Source organism: Gossypium hirsutum, chromosome A08 (assembly GCF_007990345.1).
Source record: "Gossypium hirsutum isolate 1008001.06 chromosome A08, Gossypium_hirsutum_v2.1, whole genome shotgun sequence".
Lineage (NCBI taxonomy): Eukaryota > Viridiplantae > Streptophyta > Magnoliopsida > Malvales > Malvaceae > Gossypium > Gossypium hirsutum.
Genome location: NC_053431.1, coordinates 84477473 through 84498540, shown reverse-complemented (window position 1 = coordinate 84498540; position 21068 = coordinate 84477473). Strand labels below are relative to the sequence as shown.

Below are 21068 nucleotides of genomic sequence, written 5' to 3'. Positions count from 1 at the left end.
GAAATTGCATTCAAGGTAAGTTCGTGTGATTAAATAAGCATGATATCCATGCTATTGTTAATATACTTGAAATCTATCTTGCTATGATTTGTATTAAATTATATGTTGATGATATTGTATATGAGAAAGTGATGCCTAATGTTAATATCATTTATGTGATGATTGAATACATTGGAAATTTGATGGAATATGATATTCCATTGAAACGAGTAAGTTGCACGTAAATATTAACAACCTTATTGTTTTTATGCATTGAATGATTAATTTTGCATAAAATGCTTGAATGGGGCTATGAGAAATGTATGATGAGACTTAATGAGATAAACTCTCAGTTGAACCATAAGAATAGATTGGATATTCATGCCATGACATTTGCGTGACACGTGTGCTAGTGTAAGACATGTCTGGGACATTCATCGGTCACATTATGAGAGCCAGTGTAAGACCATGTCTGGGACATGGCATTGGCATTGACACGAGAGCTAGTGTAAGACCATGTCTGGGACATGGTATCGGCTATGAGATGTGTCAACGTAAGACCATGTCTGGGACATGGCATCGACACGAATATGTGAGAGCTAGTGTAAGACCAGGTCTGAGACATGGCTTCGGCCTCGATTGCGATAGTCAATGTAAGACCATGTCTGAGACGTGGCATCAACTTGATGTATGAGCCAGTGTAAGACCATGTCTGGGGGCATGGCATCGGCATCCTACCCTATGTTTGGGACTTATCAAATATCCTTTAATGTTCCGAACAGTTCAACGGAGAGATTTACAGTTAAAGCTTAATCAGAGAAGTTATGACCATGTTGTGAGTGGTACAGGTACCTACTTGAAACGTATAAGATGTAAGCTTGATATATGCTATATGAATTTATTGGATAGTGATGACTAAGTTGTGCTTATGTCCATTTATGTATTATGAATGAACTATGAAATGTTATGAGCACGTTGAAAAGGTACAGGTATGTACTCGAAGCTCAAATACTATTATGATCATGAAATGAATGCATCTTTGGTAAGGATACAAATAAGTAAGCTATGCCTATGAGAATGAAATATTGATGACCTTGTGATTATGGCTCTATGTTTATGATGTACCAATATGTATTTTTTTACCATGATGTTTAAAATGGTTTGTAAAGGTGTTATAAGCTTAGTTACCATTATTTTACACTAAAATAGTTTTGGACAATAGCAGCAGTCTGACTTTGAAAATACACCAAAAATAGTATAAAGTGAGTTAGAGACCTAATAAAATACGGAATTTAAGATGATCGAGTCTAGTTTCTTATAAAGGAAACGATGTAAGCAAAAGAATTTCATATTATGAGATATTTGAATTTGTTTGAGATAGATTCAGAACAATTTTGAAATCCCCTATTGTGATTTTAGAAAATCATTAAAAATTGGAAAAAAATAGTTATGGGTTATAATTTATATGTTAGAATTATTAATGAGACTACTTTTAGTAGAAATAGATAGGAACATAATCTGAGTCCCGTACTATGAGATAATTAATTTTTAGTGAAGAGGGGTCGGAACTATCAGATAGCAAAATAGGGGTGACTTTAAAGAATAAACTGTACTTATTGGCTAGACCAAAAATTCTGAAAATTTTCTAGTAAGAAGATATGTAAGTATATTTTAGGTAAATTTAGCGGATCTTAATTTGGAGTTCCTTAGCTCAAGATATAAATAATTTAATGACTATGACTAGAGAAAACAGCTTGACCTGAACATAAGTAAAAGTGCAAATATGGTTGTACTACCTTGAGAAGCAAGTTGATAAATTGCTTATTATTTTCATATGGTCTTACTAAGCTATAAAGCTTACTCCCTTCCTTTCCTATTCTTTAGTGTTGTCAGGTTAGCTCGGGATTGGGGTTTAGGGGATGCAGCATCACACTATCAAGCCATCACCTTTGTAATATTGATATATGTTAAACGTTTTAAGTGAGTGGCATGTATAGGGACTTATCTCTATGTTATGTATTATTATGATTAGCCAAATGCATTGGCTTATATTGAGTTATTTGTATATGGCCAAGAGGTATGTCTCATTTTGATTACGGTTTGTGAACCTATCTATCTATGCTATGTTCTAATGCTTGTAATGAGGTGGTGTGATTATGCTTGTTGGCCATTTATGGTTGGTGTTAATGTTATGAATGTGTCTTAATATGAGATGCTAAATCATTAAAAAGATTTCATGATATGTGTCCTTAGTGCGTATAAAGATGTGAAGAATTAAGGGTAACATAAAGGCTTGGAAAATAGCCTAAGTGTTGACCACATGGGCAGAGATACGACCTTGTGTCTCAGCAATGTGGGGGACACGGCCTTAGCACACGGGTGTGTGACTTGGCTGTATGACTCTAAACGCTTGCTGACGTCATAAACAGAGAGTTACACGGGCTGAAGACAGGGTGTGTCCAAGCCACACGGGCGTGTGACTCTCCAAAGTGTAAAAATTTTCTAAGGGTTACAAAAGTTTCATATGTTTACGGTTTGGTCCCAAACCACCTCGAATGTATGTTTTGGGCTCTATAGGCCCACATAAGGGATGGTAAGCATATGAATGAAAGTTTTTAACTAGAACAAAATTTTATGACTATTTTTTACATGATTGATTGTATTTAAGTCCGGTGATGCCTCATACCTTGTGCCGACGTAGGACACGGGTAAGGGGTGTTACATTTAGTGGTATCAGAGCTATGGTTTAGTCAGTTCTCAGACTAACCTAGCATGTATAGGAGTCTAGCTATACATGCCACAAATTTGTGATAGTGTGATGTCTCCCGACGCGAATGGGAACTGTCTTGTTTAGATAGAAGTATTCTCCAACCGAGCTACATCCGACCAAGTTGATAGTAGTACTAAAGTGTTTGAGTAAAGTGTCATTATGATGAGTTGAAGATCGGAAAGGTATGAATAAGAGTTTATGATATGTACGTGATGAGGTATGATATGAAAGTTCATTTTGTGATAAGCTCACCTATATTTGTTTGATCTTCTTATGATGTTATGCGCTTGACTTGTTTGATTAAGTGAATGTGATAAGTGAATTTACTCAAAATTAGTAGAATGTATGCATGAGTGCATTTGTTTGAATAAGATAATCGGAAATTTCATGTGACTTAGATATGAATGTTAATTTGCCTGAAGTGAATTATTTAACCATGATGATATTATGATGATGATGAAAGTTACGTCACACGTGTGTATATATGAAAGTCAAGTTAGAGGCCTTACGACCTCGCCCCCTCCTTATCGAAGAGGTGTCTTCTAATGAGATTTCACAAGAATTATGTCGAATAAGCTCACAAGTATGGAACAAAAAGGGTTCAGTGGTAGAACAGTTAAAAATGTGATTAGAGATTGAGAATGAGATGACGAGTGAAAACAGAGCTAGAAAGATATCAAATTGACTTGAAGATTATTCGGTTTACACCATATCATAGTTGGAAAAGAAATTAAGTAAATTGACTTGTTCAGGCATGAAGTTGAAAGAGTGTATTAATTGAGATTTCTTATGAATTGATATTCTTTAGTGAAAGAAATAATACGAAATTAGGGGTGGTAGAAATAGTTGAAGGAATAATACCTGAAATGTGAGATATCTGAGTATAGCAGATTATAGTGAGCAGATTGTGACAGTCTCTTCTGGGGTATTCTATGTGATCATTCGTTCTCAGAAGTATTCTCGCGGCTATCTATTCTCTGATAAGATTTTGTAATATGAGAATGTTTTCTAATCAGGATGTTAAACGAGAGCATTGTTAGTCTAATGGATTTATAATTTACGTTGCTCTATTTCTCCCTGGCATTCTATTACATTTCGTCTGATGGGAATTGATGAGAAAATGAGTAGGATGCTATGATTCCGTTTCTTCTGATTTTTTTTCTATCTGATATGTATTTATACATGTGAAAAGTACGTTGTCTTTGTTTTATTTAATTTCGGTGGGTCTGCATGATGTTTTCTTTTGGACCTCTTTTCTCTAAGGAATCATCAGGATCTTATATATTATTTTCTTATGAGTTTTATTCTTGGTCTTTCGATATGGCATCGTATTTTGGATTTCTCTATCTTGGATTTCTTCATCTGGGTTTCTTTGTCATCTTTATTTTGTAATCCATTAATCATGGCTCATATCTAAAGTGTGTTCTTCAGCCTGTGATAACCATGTTGATTTTGATTATACTTTTGACTCGATCATAGAAACGCGATGATTCTAATGTTTGAATTTCTCTAATTTTCGTGTAAAAACTCGACCTCGGAAAAAGTATAAGAGGATTTTGAAAGATTATGTGTTTGAGATGTTTGAGATGTTGATTTTTTTAAAAAAAAAATTATTTGTTTTGTTTATTATTTACCTTATTCATTTATTTATTTTCCTACTATTTATTTAATAAAAATTTCAACCCTTTTGGTAAATTTGTACTTATTTTAAATCTTCATGTATTATTCATTTTAAATTTTTATTTTATTTTATTACTACTTGTTTTAAGTTTTCTTTCATATATTATTATTTTAAAATATTATATTATTTTATCTTAAATTATTTTAAATAGTATTTATTTCAAACTGTTTTTATTATATACTATTTTTAAATTGTTGATATATTATTTGCTTTAAGTTACTATATATATATTATTATTTTAAACTTTTTATATTATTTATTTTAAATTGCTTTATATATTATTTACTTCATCTTTCTTTGATTATTGCCATATTTCGTTTGTTCCATGTTCTATATTATTATTCCATCTCATTTCATTGAAATCATTTCGAAGCCACGTTTAATTTTTTTTTCATATCCAATATAGATCGTTTTATTTTACTCCAAATAACATAAATGCATACCTTTTAAGTGTTATACTCGCTATCATTCATAAAAAAGGATTTTTAATAAAGGCAATATTTCGTGTTTGGAAATTCGAGATATCGTGCCCTAACGTATTGGATTTCAAATTTTCTCGTTTAACCCAAATGATCGAATATCGTTTTAAAATTAAAATGCATGAATTTTGAAAATCAAAAAACAAGCTTATTCTCGAGGGTTTAAAATGCGGTGTCCTAACGTACTGGATGTGACATTTTATTACTTTGGGACAAGAAGATCTTTAGCATCCGCTTTGATTTATCCAAGCATTTTTGTTTAATTAGCGTTAATAAAAAGAGGGATCGTATTTTAAATTCCTTTCGAGTTCTCAACTTTCGACATCAAGACATTAATTAATCAATTAGGTACCAAATTTGGGCATTACGAGGGTGCTAGTCCTTCCTCGCACGTAATCGACTCCCGAACCCATTTTCTCGAATTTCGTAGACCAAAATTATTGTTTTAGTAAATCAAAACATTTTATTAAAACAATCACGTTATGAGGTGATCCGATCACACCTCAATAAAAAAAGATCGGTGGCGACTCCCATTTTTCATTTTCAAATGTCGATCATTTTTTCAAAAAAAAAATTAGTTTTGACACCTAAGAAGCATGGAATGTTGAAAATGATTTAAGCAAACTTTTGCTTGGACCATTTGAGCCTTTTAGACCAACCTTGATGAATATTTATCCCTTGACCCAACTATGAGACTATATGGCCTAATTTTATTTGAACCTTTGCAATATTTAGCCATCACTTCTCTCATAATTACCTTTAAATTATCCCAAACACTAGACTCAGTCTATTTAGAATATTCTCAGTCTATTTAGAATATTCTTTGAAAATAAGTTTGAGGGAGTTGAAAAGAAGTATCAAATTCTCAAAAAAAAAGAGAGCATATGTACTCGAAAGAAATAGATGTACCAAAAGAGCATGTAAAAGTAAAATAAGTTGGTGTATTGAAGGTAATTATTCCGAAGGTCCGATGCAAGCTGAGTCTAGGACTTTTAGCCTAAATTTATCTATCTTTTACCTACCACTAACCTAGCCATGCTACAACCTATGTAAAAGACCTACTTATTCAAGTTCTTGTGTTATCTACATTAGTAGAGAGAAATTGCTATGTTCAACATATGAAGGCATAAATTAAACTTAATGATTGCAGCTTAATCTTAAATAAAGGAATAAAATCGAATTGGTAGGGATTTAACATGTCTTTATTGAGAAAGAATTTAGTCTATTTTTGCTATCATAATAATTTAAAATAATTTGAACGATATGTATACTTAAGTGGCATAAATCTCAAAATTTTTTGTTCTTGAGCATAAGTATACTAACTTCATAATTATGGGAAGAATGTTTTCTGAAGGAATTTTTCAAAGGTGTTTCCAAGAGATTCTTTTAAATTTTTGCATTACTCGGGATGAAAAATGAATTAAATTTGGGGGTGTGGAAACACAAAGATATATAAACTTTTTATACCCTTTTTAACTCAAATTCATGCAGTTTCTTAGTAATTCTTGTTGAAAAATAAAATAAAATTATAAAATAATTAAATTTTACTTAAATTAATAACATGTTTAATTTTAATTAATTTTATAATAAAATTTTCATAAATTTTGATTTATTTTCGACAAATTTGCACAAAGGGTGAAAATTAGCTCAATAGACACTACTAGAAGCTCAAATCGTGAAGCGGTTTCTGAAACGTTGAGGCGAATTAATTTTTCAGCCTAAGATGGTCCAAGTTATGAATATTAATAGATAATACAATTGATTTTATTTTTAATTTTAATCCATTTTATTTTGGGTTAAAAAATTATTATTTATTATATTATGGAAAGTATATCCAATTGTGCTAATATGAAAGATTGATCCAAACGAGCAATTGTGCTGCCCAAACCCATCCAAAATGCTAACACAATCAGCTCAAATCAACTGACTTATTGACTTGTAAATTAGTCCTTGAAGTCTCCTTGAAATCGCATTCAAACCCCTCCACTTATTATGCTTTTGTAGATTAGCCCCTAGCCAAATATAGCAAGTTGAAATCATCAACAAATGCATGAGTGGTGGCCGGCCATTGGGGGAGTTAATGGCTGATATCTCTTTGCTAAAATTAGCAGCCAATCCCACCTATAAATACCTCCCTTTGCTACCCATTTCATCATTGAACTCAACTCAATTCATTCACAACACATTCTCTCTTCACTCACTTTTCTCCCTTTGTTTTCCATCTTCTTTCTTGTCCCTTCCTTTCCCGATTTCTCCTCTTGAGAAAGAGCCTTCTTCTGCCTTGGAGTAGCAGCACTCAAGTGTTCGTAGAGGCCTTGACTTGACAGAACGAGCAGAGAAGAAGAGGAGCCCGCTAGTGACTTCAGAGAGACACTGGATTTGTTTCTGGTTCCCTACTCTTTTATTTTCTTGATTCTGTTATGATGAATGCTCAATGTTTTGTTACTCTTGATTTAATTAAAATGGCTTAAATTTAATTCGTGTTAGATTGGTTGCGTTCTATTGCTTAATTTATTAAAAATCATATTTGTGTTGTTATAGGCCTTATTGATTTGTTCAATTAAATAAAATCATGTTTATGTTATGCTTGCATTTAAATTGTAAGGTAACAATTGAGTTAATTATTAAGCAGATTGAAATTGTAATTAATAGACACAATATTTAATTGGTGCATGTTTAATCTTCTAAGGTATCTAAAGGTTAAATTAGCGATAGTATTAAACAATACATTAGCCTTGCATAACTTGTAGGATTTTGTGATTAAATTGTTTCAATATAGAGATATATTGTTAGCTCATTTAATCTTTTACTTGCTTATGAAAATTGAATTAATTGTTTGAATTGGCATAAAGATATGTACAAGAGATTATTTTAATTTCATAGGTATGTATGTGCATTAACACATTTGCTTATTAAAATTTGTTTAATCAATTGAATTGACATAGAGATATAGTCAAGAGATAAATGGATTTTGGTAGCTGAGTATGTTCATAAGTTAGAAAATTGTCGAGTTGTCGTGAATTAAATTTGTAGCAAACTTGAATATGGTTCTGATAATGTTAATTTAAAGAATGCAATTGATCTAACATGTTTATGTCATATTGATTAAAACTAGTTTTGAAATCGTGCATTAGAAATTGTTATTTTTACTTTATTTTACTTATTTAATTTTTAATCTTAATTAAACCCCTTTTCAAATCATCAAATTTTCACCACTAACTTGTTAAATTATTTATTTCATAAATATTTCTTTGCACAGTGCCTGTGGGTACGATAACTCAACATTTACTGGTCACTTTATTACTTGTTGCGATTGTGTACACTTGTACATTTCCATTGTTCCATTTGACAACAGGTTCTTGGGAACTCGTGGTGTGTAGCAGATAATATGGGTAGGAACCTTTTTTCATTGCATCATGCTTACAACATATTTAAATTTTATTGATTTATACTATGTATTGTATTGTCTTGTATTGAATAGTATCGAAATTAATGATTGTTACTTGAATGAATGATGACCCGTGTTCATACACCGTTTGACATCAATTTGATAATGGCAATGTAATGATATGAAATTCCAATGATGGTTCTGTGTTCTTCTATTAAAGCTAACATGCCTTACTGTATTTTCTTTTTATGTCTATTTTAATAAATTTTCAACTCACACTAAACTTTCATAAGCTCACCCCCAATAGTGTTTAACTTTTCAGGTAAACCTCGAAATTAGAAACAGACTCGGCATTCAAAGAATCACCTTGGACCTTGGACTATTCTTAATAAGTATTATTAAGTCTTTATTAGTTTTGGTTTGTAATTTTTAATTATTTCTAGTCTTTGGCTTAGAAAGTTTTCTTTTAAGGATGTTTGCATACATGGATTACTCAAGCATAATAACTGAAAAATGCATGATATCGAGCTTAAGTAAAATTTGGCATTGTTCCCTAATTTCTGCTGCATTGCAAATGAACCATTTTTGAAAAACAAATTGATAAGTCAACTAAGATTCCAAAATGACTTGAAAAATGGTTTTTCCGCTGCATTAGTTTAACATCGAGTTTTTACAAAGAAAAGTGACAAGCAAACGATTTTTTTTTCTTAAACAACACTATTAATAACAAAATGAGTCATAAGTACAGATTATCTAATAAATGAACTCTTTTAAACTAACTCAAAGTGTAAATATTGTTTTTCTCTAAAATGAGTTTATTTAAAGTCTTCAAAAGTAACGTAAGTTAGCTTAGCCATTTCGGTGACTAATGTAGCCTTCTTAATCTAACCATAACATCTAGGCTGGGTTAGGGAGGTTAAAAATCAATAACTTTGGGTCAATTTTGAAAAAAAACCAAAAAAATGGACCAGCTTTGCAACTAGTATTTTGAGTATTTTCTAAGCAACCTGAATGACATCCAGAGTATTTTAAGTAGCAGAATAGGTAGCCTAAATTTCCTTAGACCTAATCTCTATCACCTTTTTCCTCTATCACTTCACATGCTTCCACTGTTGCAGCAAAACTGACAACTCGAACTCAACTCAAGTAAGAAATCTCTCTTTCCCTTTCATTTTGCAGTATATTAGATCGAAGGTCAATATAATAAAACATGAAGTGTAAATTGTATATGTTCGAACATTTTTTTCAACTCTAACCATAGCTAAAAGGTGTCTACTATGGTTCATCTCATTGAACACATCAAACAGAGGATCACTACGCTGAAAAGGAGAGAACAAAAAAGAATTTTAGACAACAAGTGCTATCACTGATGTGAGTAAAAAAATATGCAAACTATATTTCTTAAAATTTTGTATAAAAAATTAAAAGATTATGAATCATAATATTATAAGTTTAAATCTTATCATAAATTATTTTTATTAATTTTATAAATAAATATAAAAAACAAGTGCTATAGATGATATGAGTAAAAAATTATGTAAAATATATTTATTAAAATTTCATATAAAAATAAAAGATTATGAATCATAATATTATAAGTTTAAATCTTACCATAATTTATTTTTATTAATTTTATATATAAATATAAAAAAAATTTCCTAATTAAATAATATAAATTTATTCAAAAAAGTACTAGTATAAATAAGCACATGCTACATAAACTACGTCAAAATACATTTGAAATACTTGTCCCTTAAGCCATCAGTATTGTAGGCATTAAATGCGAGTTGATTGATTTGCAGAGCAAAGAACATTTCTTGTCCCCAAGTTTCCTCAATCCTAATCTTTGTCGCCTACTTCCTCTGTGTCTTCGCTTGTCATTCGCCTGCCACTTCATCTACTTCTTCAATCCTAATAAGATCTCCCTTTCGACTGAATTTTATCGCCAACAAACATTACTGAAAACCATTGGAGAAAACCATCAATCTTGCTTCCTCTCTTTCAACACTGAGGCAAAAAAACCATCATTCTTGCTTCATCTCTCGCTTCATCTGAGTAACAGTGCTAATATTTAACACTACTAAGTAAAATTTGCTTTGATTTTTCTGCTGCAAACATTGTTATCTCTAATTTTTCTATTCTGAGTACAGTTTTGATTTTTCCATTCCTTGTATTCTACTAGCTTGAAGTCCCTATTGTGTCTTTATTGCTATATATGCTATTGCCATAAGAATTTTTCTATTTTAAGAACAATGCTAATTTTTCCATTGCTTGTATTCTACTAGCCTAAATTTTGTGTTATGTCTTTATTGTCATATATGCTATTGCCATAAGAATTCTCTGGTATGAACTTCTATTTTTCTTGAAAACTCAGGTAAGAAATCTCCCTTTCCCTCTCATTTTGCAATGGTTAGTTTGCTTTTTATTTAGTTAGGGCATTATTTATCATTATGTTTATGGCTTTATAGCTTTTACTTCTTTCTTGTATTTGTTTATCATTATGTCCATGGCTTGATAGTTTTTACTTCTTTCTTGTATTTGTTTGTTCTACCTAGGTATTCTTTAACCTTTCATTTATTCTACTATAGTTTAAGTATGTTCTTATTCATTCTATTTTCAGTTTCTTTCTTTGTAATTTCAGATGGATCATGGAAATGGGTTTTTGTTGGTTTTCATCATTTTTTTGTTCCTTTTGTAATTTGCTTTGGAAATTTCTTTAGTTGTGCCATAACATAGAAATGGTGAATTTGTCAAACTAGTGCAGCCAGTCAACTCTGAACAACTTGATCTTGAGTCTCAAACAAATCTACAACCAAAGACTGCACCTAGAGTGTTTTATAAATTTGCCTTTGGTTTAGAAGGTTTGACTTGTGTATATAAATAATAATGTGGCATGACTTGTATTTATTTCTGCAGAAAAAAACTAAACCATAGAGGTTACTTTTTTATTTTTGGTTTTAGTATTTTTTTTTCTATTTTTTGTGTATTTTGAATCATCCCTTACCTTTTGTATCCGATTTCATAGATAGTTCTCCAAAAAAATTATATGTATGGCAAATATTGGAAAGCTATGCACTTAACTATGTTGAATTAAATTGTATACATTGACGGCTCACACTTACAGAGTTGTCAAATGTTTATTTCTATCTTTTACCCTACATGTGTTTTACTTTCTAATAGCTCTAGCCAGGCATGGTTTCTATGTTTTCTCATATTGCTTAAGGATTGTTTGCGTTATACGAATCCTATCATCACTTGTTAGAAGATGGTGTATCTAATCTTCTTAGGATTTTTGGGATTGTAACACCCCTTACCCATATTCGACGTTGGAACAGGGTACGAGGCATTACCGGACTCACATAACCAAAAATCGTACAATTCCAACCTACAAATTTGCGTCCAAATTAAAACCATTTGTAATAAATCATAAAGTACCTAATACGAGCCTACGAGGCCCAAAACATGCTTTGGAAGTGGCTCGAGACCAAGCTCAGAACTTTAGAAATTTTTTTATAGAACTTTGAAAACTTTCCACTATATAGGGGTCACACGCCAATGTGAATATGGGACATGCCCGTGTGTGCAGGCCGTGTGGTCACACACACCCGTGTCCTGACCTCGTGTAACTCCCTAACTTGTAACTTATGAACAAATTAAGATCACACGGCCAAGTCACTCGCCTGTGTGCTAGGCCGTGTGGTTAATTAATTAAATTCGAATTAGTTGCAGGTTTCACACGGCCAAGACACACGCCTGTGTTCTAGGCCGTGTGGCACATAGGGCTGAGACACACGCCCATGTCTCTGCGTGTGTGCTCAATTCTAAGCATTCTGCTTCTCGAAATTAAGGTACAGGGGGCACACGATCTAACCACATGCCCGTGTTACCAGGCCCTGTGTCACACACGGCCTAAACACATGCCTGTGTGTCTGCCCGAGTGGACAAAATAAAGCCATTTCTTAGCTTCATTTCTCACCCAAAATCACCCAAAAACTTGCAGATGAAACACTCAACCAATTCTAACCATTTCAAGCATTCAAATTTGGCAATTCCATCATTCATCAAGGCATACCATTTCATGCATACATGGTTACAAACTCACCTTAGCTTAACTTAGGCATTAACAACATTTGATCACATGAACTTAGCATAACACATATGTATATATATATCACAATAACTTACTAAATCATACCCAAAATGAACCATCACTAGCCATTTGAATTGCTAGGTTACAAAATAACATTTCAAGCCACCATTGGCCAAGTTGTCTTATACATGCCATTATACCAAAATGATTCTACTATATATACCCAAGATAGCTAGCTGATAGTGTAACGATGCTCTAATGATTTCCCAACCTTCATGAGCTTCCGAGCACTATAAGACAGGGGAAAATATAAAAGGAGTAAGCATTACATGCTTAGTAAGTTTGTATAACAGAAATTAAACTTACCAATCTTGATTATTAAATCTAAACATACAATATCGATCCATTTGACTAAATTTTCCTAAGTACATACATTCAATCAAACATGTTAGTCGCCAAAATCTTCGTATAAATCAAGTAACATAGATGAGCTCATCAAGCAATATTCTATCTAGTCATTACTATTTCATCTCAAGATTTTCATGCCAAGTCAAGAGTTATATGTCCTTTAAATCATTGAATTCCAATGAATGCTCAAGTAGTACACTCAAAGTGTACGATTCAACAATTAGTCAATTTCTTATTCAAGGGTACCCATTAGGGCACTTAACCAAGAAACACTCTCTCGAACCACATATTATTTAACAGGATTACCAGTTCAGGCTAAATCTTTTATATAACATATACTCAGGGGAGCTCAACTAGAATTACCAGTCCAGGCTAAACCCTAATCATAACGTATGCTCGAGAGGTATTATATCGGGATTAATCGTCCAGGCTAAATCCTTTTTATAAAAAGTTCAATGGGATTACTCGTCCAAGCTAAATCTCGTCCACAACAAATGCAGGACCTTATCCGTTTTGGGAAGCGCATATAATCATCAGAATTCAACATTCATTCGGGAGTAACCATTTATCATCATTTCAAGCACGTATAAATTTTCTATCATAACATACATATAAGGCACATTATATAAATCATTACATACAATATATCATTCAATTAACATAATTGCATATTCGATTAAGTTACACAAACTTACCTCGATAATTGTTCGCGTAAAAGTCTACTAATCCGAAATATTTTCTTTTCCTTGATCTAACCCCTAATTAGTGTTGTCTGAATCTATATAAATGAATTTAACATCAATTTCACACATTTCATAACTAAATGGACTCAATTTACGTTCTAGGTAAAATTACCATTTTACCCCTAACTTTTCCATAAATTCTGATTTTGTCCCTAGGCCCGAAAAATGAAACTTATGCAAATTACTCCTTATTCCAAGCCTAACCAAAGCCCCATTACTAATTTTCCAGCACTGTATTCATAAAATTTCAAAAATTTTCATCAAATTTTACAACTTCTCATTTTAGTCCCTAAATCATATTTTCATAAAAAATCACTTTGTAAAAGTTGTTTATCTATCAATAATCTTTCATTTTCTACCATAAATTTCTAATTTCCAGCATAATTCATCCATGATCCATTTTCATGCCTTGATAACTTTTCAAATTAATCCCTCAAATAGAGCGATTAAGCTATTTCGATTTCAAAAATACTAAAATTACTAAAAACAGGACAAGAGAACTTACCCAATTAGGCCTTGAAAGTTTATTTTCTCTCTTCTAGGGTTTCCATGTGTTTTAGGTTGAAGATGATGAAAATAAGATGACTTATTTCTTTTCATCTTTTAATTAATTAAGTATTTTGGTATTTCCAATTTAGTCCTTACCCTTCTTTCATAATTCCATGGATGAGTCACCAACAAAAATTTACATACTTTTTTTAATGGTCTAATTACTATATAAGGGCCTTAAGTTTTGAATTCCATAGCTAATTCATCCTTATAGCTACTAGAATTCAAATTTCGCATTTTATGCGATTTAGTCCTTCTTGTAATTAAACACTTAATCAATAAAATTTTCATATTAAAATTTTCATACATCATTCCTAACATTTTAAGGGTCATATGATAAAATAAAAATAAAATATATTTTGGCTTGAATTTGTGGTCCCGAAACTATTATTCTGATTTCACTAAAAGATGGGCTGTTATAGGGATGACTGCTTCTCTTATAAACTCAAAAGGTGATTCTTTCAAGCTTTTAGTTTATTTATTGGTTTTATGTGTTCCCTTTTTTTCTATAGTATTTGAACTCTTTTCCCCTCTCTATTACCTCAAGGGCAAACTCTGCTGATAGCTAATGGCGGCTGATGTAACCCTCCCCGTCCTCACTTTAACTTTGCCATGCCCATAATCCTTAAGATTGTTGAGTACTGTGACGGTATTGTTCCCTTTTCCTACCGCTGATATGCCACTCTGTTTCCTTACCACTTGTTTTTCTTTCTAATATTAATTTGGTAATGATGTTTCATGTTTAATTTACTTAATGGTCACTTTTAGTAACATAAAATGCTACAAAATTGTATTTAGAAAGCATGTTTTCTTTTATTTACATATGAGGATTCAAAGGCAAAATAGTATGGATTTCTTTTTCAAAACCTTTTTAAGAGTCAAATCATTATTATATATATTTTTCAAAAAATAAAATTTATTTAATCATTGTTATAATAAGACCAGCATAAGATTAGATAAGGTGGTTATTTTGATTTAAATTAGGCAAGGTGCTAGACCAGAAAATAGAAGGGATAAGGTTCACATTCAACGGATTTCAATACTTCAACTTGGTGTCGACCTTTAACATGGTGGATCCAGGGGATATCATGAAGGCTAGCGTGAAAGGATCAAGGATAGGGTGGATGAGCATGAGCCAAAATCGGGGTCAAAACTGGCAGTCAAACACTGTGCTAGTTTTCCCCTTGACTAGCTCCAAGTTTTTAATACTTGATTGCACTGGTGTAAAGACTTCCTTCATCCTTCACATGCATGCACTGAAAGTTTAATTCAATTTAAAATACTTAAATCGTGTTAAAATAGTCAAATTCAATTTTAATTCGATTCTAAAATATTTTAAAGGCAATTTAAATTTAATTTCAAAGGGAGACAGACCTAACATGGAAATAGACAAAAAGTTTAAATTTTCGTATAAGATTTTGCAAGTGGGTATTTTTATAATTAATCAATAATTTTGGGTCAATTTTGAAAAAAATTCAAAAGAATGGAACAACATTGCAACTAGTACACATTGCAACTAGTATTTTGAGTATTTTCTACGGAACTCGAACAACAGCTGGAGCATTTTGAGTAGCAGAATAGGTAGCCCAAATTTCCTTAGACCTAATCTCTATCGCCTTCTTCCTCTGTCGCTTCATCTACTTCCACTATTGTAGTAAGATTGAGAACTCGAACCCAACTCAGGTAAGAAATCTCTCTTTCCCTCCCATTTTGCAAGATTACCGGATCGAAGGTCAATATAATAAAATCTCCCTTTCGACTGAATATTATCGCTGAAATCCATCATTCTCGCTTCACCTCTTTCAACATTGAGGCTGAAAAACCATTGCTCTTACTCAATCTCTTTCAACACCAAGGTTCATTATTAGGTAAAATTTATTATTAAGTAAAATTTACTTTGATTTTTCCACTACTAACATTGTTATCTCTGATTTTTTTCTATTCTAAGTATAGTGCTAATTTGTACATTGCTTGTATTTTACTAGCTTGAACTCCCTATTGTGTCTTTATTTTCATAAAAGCATTTGTGGATTCAATGCAAAAATTGTTATAGATTAAATTATAAGAAATTGCATAAGTTAAAAATGAATATTTGTGAAAAATGTGGAAGTTATATTTGTTATGCTTGATTGGTATATACTTGCTTATAATTATACTTTTCATTTAAAGTTTTAGGTAAATTTTGCTTTGATTTTTCAGCTACCAACATTGTTATCTCTGATTTTTCTATTCTGAGTATAATGTTGATTTCCATTGCCTAGTATTCTACTGTCCTAAACTCCATGCTGTGTCTTTGTGCCAAAATTGTTATCTCCGATTTTTCTATTCTGAGCACAAAGCTAATTTTTCCATTGCTTGTATTCTACTAACTTGACTCCATATTGTGTCTTTATCACCATATATGCTAGTTCCATAAGAATTACCTGAATATGCCCTTGATATAAACTTCTATTTGTCTTGATAAATTGTTGAGGTGGTTGGCTTGTAGAAAACTCTATTTATAGTTGCCTTATCCTTGCCTTTCATTTGTTTTGTTCTGTTTTGCTATGTATTGCGGGTCATTTTGACTTTTCTTATTATTTGATGATTCAATATTTTGTTCAATTTTTTTAGATCAAATATTATACTTTTTTAACACTAGTAATAAGTTATATATAACATCCTTTTCACTTTCCAATACTCTCTAATAAAAAAATGGATCGCCAATGTAAAAAAATTCCTAAGAATGCTTTGTACATTTCACATGTTTTTGTTTAATATTGTTGATAACTTGATGCTTACCTGCAGTTTGATTTTTTTGTAGGTTTGTTTTAAGTGTTTTCAAGAATGCTGAGAATTTGTTGCCAATCCATTTAAGTTTCCACCCGGTCACAAAGCTAAGATTACGGGGATCGGGCTTCGATAACATATTGAAGCTCACAAGTCCTTCACGACATTTTACATCATGTATAATAATAGCGATAGATAGATATAGTATAGATGATAAATGTTTTGCTTTTAGAAGGAAAAGTTCTCCTATTAAGCTTTTCATGGGATTAAGGGAAGTTCTTAGGATTACTAGCCTACCAATACATGGTTGGCCTATTATAGGAAATGAGAAAAATGTAAATTTAAAGGACTTGTGTATAGAATGTTTTGGCACAAACGAGTGCCTAGACGGAAAAAAAAAAGTGGAATTCCTCTATCTTGTCTTAAGAAAACTTACAGGCATTGAGACAAGAACCTTATTCTTGAAGGCCAAGACCTTGAGCGCTATGTTAGGGTCGTAGTGCTCTACATCATAGGTATATACTTGACTTTTTTATTTTTCTTCAACCATCATTGTTATCTCTTATTTTTCTATTCTGAATACAATGCTGATTTTTCCATTTCTTGTATTCAATTAGCCTGAATTCCCTGTTGTGTATTGATTGTAATATATGTTATTTTCATTAGAATTCCATGAATATGCCCTTCGTATGAACTTTTGTTTGTCTTGATGAATTGTTGAGGTGATTGGCCTGTGGAAAACTTTGTTTATAGTTATCTTATACTTATTTTTCATATGTTTTATTATTTTATGCTCAATTGGTATATACATGCTTATAATTATACTTTTCATTTATTCATTTTGGGAGTTGTTCAATGTTTTTGTTGTGCATTGGTGGTCATTTTAGATTATACTTTTTTAACATTACTAACAAGTTATATCAGTTATGCTAGATTGGTATATACTTTCTTATAATTATACTTTTCATTTGAATTATTAGGTTAAATTTTCTTTGATTTTTCTACTACCAACATTGTTATCTCTGATTTTTCTATTCTGAGTACAATTCTATTTTTTCCATTGCTTGTATTCTACATCATAGGTTCTATTGCATTCCCTAGTAGTGCTAAAGTGGTGTTTCCATTTTATCTAACATTCCTGAGGAATGTTGATGATATTGGAACTTATGCATGGGGTGCAGCCATGCTAGCAACTCTCCATTGTAGCTTCGAAAACTACAAATCACAGGAAAGAGATCCATATGTTAATTTTCATTTTAGTACGGTGAGGATAGAAGTTATATTTACAGTTTCATTTTTTTAGTAGTTTTTCTCTTTATTTTATGTGGATTAACATTTTATTTTTCTTTGTTGTAGGTATTTATAATAGAGCACATACCGTAGGTTGCATCTCAATTGCTTCATTCCCCGCTAAAGAAATAAATGAAATTGTCATAGCCAAGGATAAGAAAAATTGTCCTAAGGACTTCCCGCTGCTAGTTGGATGGCATGAAAAGCTAATCATACCACCCAAGAACCACAAAAATCACCCAATTGTTTTTGAATTTGATAAGTATTTTAGAAATTTAAGGTCAACTAGAGTAAGTGAAATCATTTTCTTCTTTCTAATGATTTGATTTTAATTCTTTCAAATGACTTTTATTTTTTATTCTTTCCTATTTCAATGTTTCAAACAGGTTCTCTGGACCCCCTATTCTAGACTACCCAGAAATTTTTTACCTTCTCTATATGATGGCCAAGCGCCCCTGCAATGGGCTTTGACATCTCTTATATCTTTGGAAAAGGTAATTATCCATGATCCTATGGTGTCGAAGCAAAACAACTACATGTATTTGATCATCTTCAATCCATGATGGGTCTTATCCCTAATATTCACAAAAGACATGATAATTGTAAAAAAAAAACACAAATATATGGGAGGAAAGAAAAGAGATTGAATTCTTGTACATGAAAAATTCATTTCAATATTGTTTGATTGTTGGTAATATTTATATATTGCAAGTAATCCTGAAATGTTTTTTCTTTTGTATTCTAATTTTCTTTTCTTGCTTGTTACTTCCTTTGTATTCTGATTTTTTTAGAATGTCATAGATGTAAAGAATGACTATTGGGGCATGATGACCCCATGCAATGAGAAAAAATGATTCCTAGCTCCCAGAGCAAATATGGACAAGTATACAGCAGAGCTACTAGTTTAAGGGGGAATCATCTCATTGAAATTGTAAATAAAAAACCTAAGCGGAAGACTTATCTCTGTAAAGAAGAGTTGGGAAATATTCTACCCACTAGCGTAAAAAGACAATTGTGAATGCCACCCTTTCTTTCAAAATCCATATTTAGAAGGGGCAGTATTATTGTAACACCCATAAATCGTCTCTGTCATCAGACTGAGGTCACGAGGTATTACGATAACTTTTCTAACATTTACAACTACTTACAAAACAAATATTCAATTGAATTTACAAATTATCAAATACAATCCATTCACAATAAACATACATTTATGAGCCTTAAATCGAGTTGACAAGACCTTAAAAATAGATTGGAAACATTCTTAGGATCAATCCAAAACAAAATGGAAAAGTTAGGAAAAAGTTAAAGATTCTAAAATCAAGGGACACACGACCGTGTGACCAAGCCGTTTGTCACAGCCCAAACCGTGTGGATATTCGAAGTCTAGACACACAGCCGTGTCCCAGCCCATGTGTTCACCTGTGTGTATATTTGAATTAAGGTCACATGACCATGTCGTAAGCCGTATGCCTGACCGTGTTCAAAATTTTTTAGATACATACGGCTGTGTTGCATGCCGTGTGCCAAACCGTGTGTACCTTGCACCTAAAATCATTAAGGCACACGGCCGTGTGTGTCACACGGCCATGTGACAGTCCGTGTCTCAGGCCGTGTGTACTCAAATTTGCTTCCTAAACAAGGCATAAATCACACCTATCTTAAGTAACAAACCAAGTATAAACAGCCATATAAACATCACCAAAAACACTCCCCAAATAAGCAAAACAAGTCAATTTCCTATAATTTATGTGCCTAACCAATATGTCATTCAAAGGCACCTCAAAAAAATTTTAACATTTCATAAAAAAGTTAAGAACAAATGACAGAATCTACTCGTTCATACTCAATCAAACTTCAACCAAATAGCAAAATATAACCAATCTCACCAAGTTTCCATAAACAAAACATTTGCCAATTCACATCAATATTTATACACATTCAAAAGAGTCAAGTTTATAACCATTTCCAAGCTTTTGTTGCAAGACAAAACATAACTCAAAATTTTATATGAAATTCTATGCAACTAACCATATATCAAAAGACCATTATTCAAATATCATTATCCCAGGTACATGCCAAGTCATACAAAAAGAAATACATCACCAACATTGAGTTTGAGATTGATGTTGGATGTTGATTCGGCAATCGAAATAAATACCTAACCTGTACAAAAAGGAACGATCAACTATAGATTAATTTAAATAGGTACATAAGAGTTTAATACTCCATCAATTCTCATATCTAATATATTTATATTAGTTGTTATCACATAGTGCACAATAAGTCCTATTGACATTTCATATGCAAATTCAAGCCATCTTTCATTTCCTAACTATCATCAAGCGATGATACAAACATTTTCAATATTAACCAACCTGTTATTAGCACCTAGTGCTCGACTGATTAACCATAATAGAGTTTTTCACCCAACGCTAGTCAAATAACCAACAATAGTTGTGCCTTGCACTAGTCGAATAATTGACAAATAATTGTAGCCAACGCTAGTCGAATAACCGGAAATATAAATTACACCTTTGCAAGTCCATAATATCACATTAAATAATTCAATATCACATTTCATAATTCAATATCACATTCACCTCAATTAACTACTAATCATGCATTGATTAATTCCATAATGCCACATTTCATATACATAATTATACAATCTTAACAATATCCATTCAATAGAAATTATCCAATTACACAATTAAGAACATAGTTTAATAATAATTAAAAATTATCTAATTAAATTAAATAAATTACGTTTGAGTTCTAGGACTACAAACTTACCAAAATACGACAGATGCTAAAGATCGGAGATAGCTACTCGGTGACCTTTTCTTTTCCATGGTTGATACCCGATCTATTCTTCTCTTGATCTAAGTTTAACAATTTAATTCAATTACTCCATTTGAA

The 21068-nt window shown here is 31.8% G+C and overlaps 1 long non-coding RNA gene across 1 annotated transcript; it reads left to right on the top strand.

The window, feature by feature from the left end:
• Window positions 1-16757: 16757 nt before the first annotated feature.
• Window positions 16758-18885, top strand: LOC121204517 (uncharacterized). Its single transcript, XR_005899531.1, has 4 exons — window positions 16758-17371; window positions 17939-18120; window positions 18213-18436; window positions 18533-18885. It is a non-coding gene; the product is annotated as an uncharacterized lncRNA (long non-coding RNA).
• The last annotated feature ends 2183 nt before the right edge of the window (window positions 18886-21068 follow it).